The 6,584-nt window shown below is 39.4% G+C and overlaps 1 long non-coding RNA gene across 1 annotated transcript in view; it reads right to left on the bottom strand.

Annotated features, from left to right (window-relative positions):
- Positions 1–6,177: 6,177 nt before the first annotated feature.
- Positions 6,178–6,584, bottom strand: part of LOC113472332 — a 9,998-nt gene continuing 9,591 nt past the window's right edge. The window contains exon 2 of the long non-coding RNA XR_003394693.1: positions 6,178–6,274. This is a non-coding gene — a long non-coding RNA (uncharacterized LOC113472332). The remainder of the gene's footprint in view (positions 6,275–6,584) is intronic.

Genomic DNA, 6,584 nt, shown 5'->3' with positions numbered 1-6,584 from the left:
CACGGGTCGCTGGTTCGATCAATATCTAATTTCAAAATATTAGATATTTATTAATTAAGTTACCTACACAAGTTATTCAGTTTTATTGAACAGATTTTTTATGGTGTACAATTATTGTAGATCAAAAGTGTCCAAGAACCAGGACTTTAGTTTTCGGCCCATGTCGTCCAAACTTTACAGAGAGGTTCTCTCCATGACTTGAGATCAAAAGTCTCCTTAAGCTCAACCTCGAGAAATGTACGATTCGCCCGCTATTCGGGGCAAAAGTTTTGAAAAACCTCGAAAAAGTTTGCGTTTCTCAGGACCTTAGTTTTCAGCCAGAGTCGTTCTCAGAGGTTCTTAGTAAATTTAGATCAAAAGTCTGCTTGTATCACAAAAAGAACAGGCCAAAAAGAAATGATTTGGTGGAGAGAGAGAGAAAAAGAGAGAGAAAGAGAGAGAGAGAGAGAGAGAGAGAGAGAGAGAAAGAGAGAGAGAGAGAGACAGAGAACGAGGGAAAGGGAGAGACAGAGAGAGCAAGTCTGGTTGCCACTTTTACAACGTCTCTGAACTTTTTGGCAAAGAAAATCGAGAAAGAAAGTAAATAAGTTGGGAAAGGGGGCTAAATGTGTTACCCTTACTGTGGGCCAAATAATGGGATTTTTTTCTTTTTTTCAAGCTGTTTTGGTTGGGGTTTACTATGTCTTATCTGTTTTACTAGAGGATTGTTGGGATTAAGATTAATCGAGGCTTGAGCCAACAGACAACTTAAACGTGAGTTGCATTACTTGGTTAAATCCTGACCTTGAAAACTAGGAACCTATCTTTTATTTATTTATTTTTTATTATTTTTTTAAAGAGGTTTGACAGAGGGAACTGTAACTGCTAGGGTCTTATCGTCCTGAAATCGAAGAGAGAAGGAAGACAGGATAGGAGGAAAGCCAGCCGTTCCGAGAACGAACATTATCCCATCAGGATAAAATCCGCCCCGGGCGGGAATCGAACCCGCGGCCTAGCGCTTACAAGGCACCAACCAAGCTAACTAGGCTGGCTTTTAATCATTTGATAATTGAAATGAAAATACCCGAGTGATTGCAATCCAATTTGACCAGTGACTCGAAATATTCTAAAAGGTCAAGGTCTTAAAAGGTAGGTACCTAATTTAATCATACTAAAGTTTATCTAAATTTATTTTTAGAGACGAAAAAAGGGAAAAAAATTAATCATTTGATAATTGAAATGAAAATACCCGAGTGATTGCAGTCCAATTTGACCAGTGACTCGAAATATTCTAAAAGGTCAAGGTCTTAAAAGGTAGGTATCAAATAATATAATCATACTAAAGTTTATCTAAATTTATTTTTAGAGACGAAAAAAGGGAAAAAGCCCCATAGGGTCCTACATTTGGTACCCTCATCATAACACAGGCAAAAAAATGTAAGAAGGAAAAATGATAAGAAAAACTAAGGAAGAGAGAGAGAGAGAGAGGGAGGGAGAGAGAGAAGAAATTCAGACAGACTTTTAGACAGAAAATTTTTAGAGGAAGGAAAGAAATTTGAAGTAGATGGAAGGAGAGAAAAAAGAGAGAGGAGGAAAATAATAAGGAAGTGAGGGAGAGAGAGAGAGGGGGAGGGAGAGAGAGAGAGACAGAAAGAGAGAGAGAAAGAAGTAAGAGAAGGAAGAGGGATTTTGGGTTGGAAGAGAAAATTAAAGAATGTCTGCCTCTCTCCCATTACTCTCTCTCTCTCTCTCTTCTATCCCTTCTCTGTCTCTCTCCCTCGCTTGGCTTCACAGCCTACATTTTGAAAATGCAGTTAATTTTTTTTCTCTCTCTCTCTTCGGAGCGTTATCTTGAACTTGTAGTGGTGTAAGACAGGAAATAACTTTCAGTAAACGCCTTGCTTTTCCTAACTTGTTTTTTTCTCTCTTTAGTCGTCCATTTTCTTCTTCATTTTGTGTAAAGGACTTAAATTTTATTTGAAGAACTCTGTTTTGTGATTTTTGTACTCGTATCAAGCGTGCCGGGAGGCGCGCGAACGTCAAGAGTTCGAAGCGCCGCCCGGCCTATATTAACACGAAACAGAATTTCATCGTTTTTCGGCTCTATAAAGGACTTAAAATGCTATAAAAAGGACTGTTTAGTGCGGTTGTATGGGTTTATTTTTGACCCACTGCAAAAAAAACTCATTTACGAGTAGGTATTTAGTTTCTAAATGTCACTGCAAAAGGTATTTAGTCACTGCAAAAAAAAAACTCATTTACGAGTAGGTATTTAGTTTCTACATTCATTGAATTATTACCTCTTCAGAAAAGATTTTTCTGTTACATGTGGGATATACCGTTTTAAAAGTCAAGGTGTCTTGGTCGAACTTATGCCCTCGGTGGCATAGTGGTCAAGCCGTTCGCCTGGTAAACACCTAGATCAATTTTATGACTTGACTTGGACTTGCCCCTCCCGTAAAAAAAAAAAAAAAAAGAAAAAAAAAAAAAAAAAAAAAAAAAAAAAACAAGAACAAGAACAAAACAGGAAATATCTAGACTTCTAGAGAAATAGGTCTAGAGAGGAGAAGGGGAGAGAGGAAGAGAGAACATAGAGAACAGAAGAAGGAGACAGAGAGGGAAGAGATAGAGAGAGAAATAGGTTTAGCTAGAGAGAGGAGGAGGGGGAGGAGAGAGAGAGAAGGAAGAGAGAGAGGGAGAAAGAGAGCGAAAAGGGAGAGAACCAGGCCTAGGTAGAAAAAAAAACAAAGAGAAAGAGAGAGCCTCTATATCTCTCTCTTTTTCAACCTGGCGTGTACTTCCTTATTATGACACCCAAGGGAACTAACTTACGCTTTCTCTATATCTCTTTCTCTCTCACCTTTCTCTTTTCCTTTTCTCCTCTCTCTTCCTCCTTCTTTCAATCCCTTTTCTCCTTCTCTCTTCTTCTCCTTATCTCTCAGTTCCTTCTTTTACTCTCTATATATGTATGTCCGTATTATCCATCTCTCTTTCTCCTTTAACTTCTCTATTCTGCTCCCTCTCTTTCTCCTGTCTCTAAGATGGGAAAAAGAATAAGGGAGGGAGCAAAGAGCGAGAGAGCCTCTATATCTCTCTCTTTTTCAACCTGGCGTGTACTTCCTTATTATGACACCCAAGGGAGCTAACTTACGCTTTCTCTATATCTCTTTCTCTCTCACCTTTCTTTTCCTTTTCTCCTCTCTCTTTCCTTCCTTTTTCACCTCTTCTCTCTCTTTCTCTTTATCTCCCTTTGTCTCTCTTTTCCTTCTTTTACTCTCTCTTTCTATTTGTATGCCCGTATTATCCATCTCTCTTTCTCCTTTAACTTCTCTATTCTGCTCCCTCTCTTTCTCCTGTCTCTAAGATGGGAAAAATAATAAGGGAAGGAGCAAAGGAGGAGAAAGAGAGGGAGAAGAAAAAGAAATTTCGTAAAAATGAAAACTTATCACTTAGGATAAGAGACGTCTAGCACGGTCAGTACTTGGACGGGTGACCGCTTAACACGAAGAAGAGATGGTCTGTAAGATAACCGAAAATATTGGGAGAGTCCAAAGTTAAATATTACTCAGCCAAACACGGCAAAAATGGAGTAAGCGATTTTTAACTTTGGTGCTTCTCCATTGAATTTCAAATTGAGAGAAAAGATGTAAGTAACTACCAAATCGAGAAAAATAAACTAACGTGGAATTTATAATATAAAATTCTGAGATTTATAGAGAAAAAGAAATTTCGTAAAAATGAAAACTTATCACTTAGGATAAGAGACGTCTAGCACGGTCAGTACTTGGACGGGTGACCGCTTAAGACTAAGAATAAAGAGTAGATGGTCTGTAAGATAACCGAAAATATTGGGAGAGTCCAAAGTTAAATATGACTCAGCCAAACACGGCAAAAATGGAGTAAGCGTTTTTTTAACTTTGGTGCTTCTCCATTGAATTTCAAATTGAGAGAAAAGATGTAAGTAACTAGCAAATCGAGAAAAATAAACTAACGTGGAATTTATAATATAAAATTCTGAGATTTATAGAAAAATAAAAATTGTAATAAAATTTGTAAAAATTATTAAACTTATTTGTTTGAGACCACTGTGAACATACGTTTGTCCCCAGGACAAAACTAAACGTATAGGAAGGTACAAAATTAATAATAATAAAGTAGAGAGAATTCTTTATACATACATCAAAGGTAGATTTATAGAAAAATAAAAATTGTAGGTAATAAAATTTGTACAAATTATTAAACTTATTTGTTTGAGACCACTGTGAACATATTTATGTTTGTCCCCAGGACAAAACTAAACGTATAGGAAGGTACAAAATTAATAATAATATAATAAAGTGCAGAGGATTCTTTATACATCAAAAGTATAGGAAAATTTGGCAACCTTTTAAAAAGAGAAAAATAAATATCTAGATACCTAAAGGTATTAAAAAAAATCTTCATCCTCACCTTTTCCCGTGTCATCAGAAACCCGTCTGAGGGTTTCTGAACTGAGCAGAATACATACGTAGAAAAATAAAATCTAGATGATACAAAATATATTTACAGGAATCTATAAATTTAAAATAAAATAAAACCTTTGAATCTTAAACTGAATGCAGCTGAATTTGATTCGCAACATTTGTGCAACTGTTGCGAAACAATAATGTTTCCGGTGTGTACTAGGTTTTAGAACCAAATATGTTTGGCGTTCCAAATCCAAAGAAACAGTTCCGAATAATCAGTTCCAAATAATGATCATCAATATATTTGGCTTAAAACCAATTAGTAAGATCACGAGATTTGGCCACTTGGTTCTCTTTGTCTTCTTCTGGACCGGTTTGTGTGTTGCCAGAGGTAGGGGGTTGAGAGGTTTTTTCCTGAAATAATAATAATACTTAGGTAATAATTAATAATAATAAAAAAGCAGCAACCTCCGTGGCCGAGTGGGTATCACACTCTGTGCTTGAAGTTCGGGGTGTACTTAGCCTACTTTAATTTAGTAGCAACCAGTGGCGGCATTACAAGTCAAACGAAAGGAGCAATGATAAATATGATTGAGTAAATGAAAGACTTGTAGTACTGTTGTAATTAAGCCTCAGTTTTAAATCTGCATTTTCTCTTACCTGTGTGGCAGCAGACTGTACTGTGGCCGGTTTCAATAACCAATGCGGCAAGTTCAGTAAGTCTAAATTTTGTCTTTTTTTTTTGAAGAGGTTTGAATTGACAGAGGGAACTGTAACTGCTATATGGTCTTATCGTCCCGAAATCGAAGAGAGAAGAAAGATAGGATAGGAGAAAGCCAGCCGTTCCGAGAACGAACATTATCCCATCAGGATAAAATCCGCCCCGGGTGTTTACCAGGCGAGCGCCTTGACCACTACACCACCGAGGTAGGTATTCCATACCTCGGCTGGGATTGAACCCACGCCCTCCTGTTTACCAGGCGAGCGCCTTGACCACTACACCACCGAGGTAGGTAGCGCCTTGACCACTACACCACCGAGGTAGGTAGCGCCTTGACCACTACACCACCGAGGTAGGTAGCGCCTTGACCACTACACCACCGAGGTAGGTAGCGCCTTGACCACTACACCACCGAGGTAGGTAGCGCCTTGACCACTACACCACCGAGGTAGGTAGCGCCTTGACCACTACACCACCGAGGTAGGTAGCGCCTTGACCACTACACCACCGAGGTAGGTAGCGCCTTGACCACTACACCACCGAGGTAGGTAGCGCCTTGACCACTACACCACCGAGGTAGGTAGCGCCTTGACCACTACACCACCGAGGTAGGTATTCCATACCTCGGCTGGGATTGAACCCACGCCCTCCTGTTTACCAGGCGAGCGCCTTGACCACTACACCACCGAGGCAGGTGAGACAAGACCTCCGTTGTTACAGGTCCCTTTATAAAACTCCGACCACTACACCACCGAGGCAGGTGAGACAAGACCTCCGTTGTTACAGGTCCCTTTATAAAACTCCAAGACTGTTTACCAGGCGAGCGCCTTGACCACTACACCACCGAGGCAGGTGAGACAAGACCTCCGTTGTTACAGGTCCCTTTATAAAACTCCTCTAAGAAAGAAAGAAAAACTCCGTTTAATTATTTACCTTGAGTTTTGCCACCTCTCTTTGCTTTCTCAATTTCATCACTCTCAGAGCCTGGATGTTTCAAATTAGTGAGCAGGATTCTCTGTTTGTGCTGTACGCGGTCTTGTTGTTCCCTCACGTAGGCTTTCTCGGCTAAGATTTGTCTCCTCAGCTCTGCCTTGCATACGTAGTCGGGTCTGTTTTCTTCCAGATATTCCTGAAATACAGAAAGTATCAAAGGAATGTACGGGTACCAAATTGAAATATTTGCCAGCCTAGTTAGCTTAGTTGGTAGTGCGTCTGCCTTGTAAGCGCTAGGCCGCGGGTTCGATTCCCGCCCGGGGCGGATTTTATCCTGATGGGATAATGTTCGTTCTCGGAAACGGCTGGCTTTCTCCTATCCTGTCTTCCTTCTCTCCTCGATTTCGGGACGATAAGACCATAGCAGTTAAAGTTCCCTCTGTCAAACCTCTTAAAAAAAAAAAAAAAAAAAAAAAAAAAAAAAAAAAAAAAAAAAAACAAAAAAA

Source organism: Diaphorina citri, unplaced genomic scaffold (genome assembly GCF_000475195.1).
Source record: "Diaphorina citri unplaced genomic scaffold, Diaci psyllid genome assembly version 1.1 scaffold4830, whole genome shotgun sequence".
NCBI lineage: Eukaryota > Metazoa > Arthropoda > Insecta > Hemiptera > Psyllidae > Diaphorina > Diaphorina citri.
The sequence above is the reverse complement of the archived record's forward strand: the minus strand, read 5'-3'. Positions and strand labels throughout refer to the sequence as shown.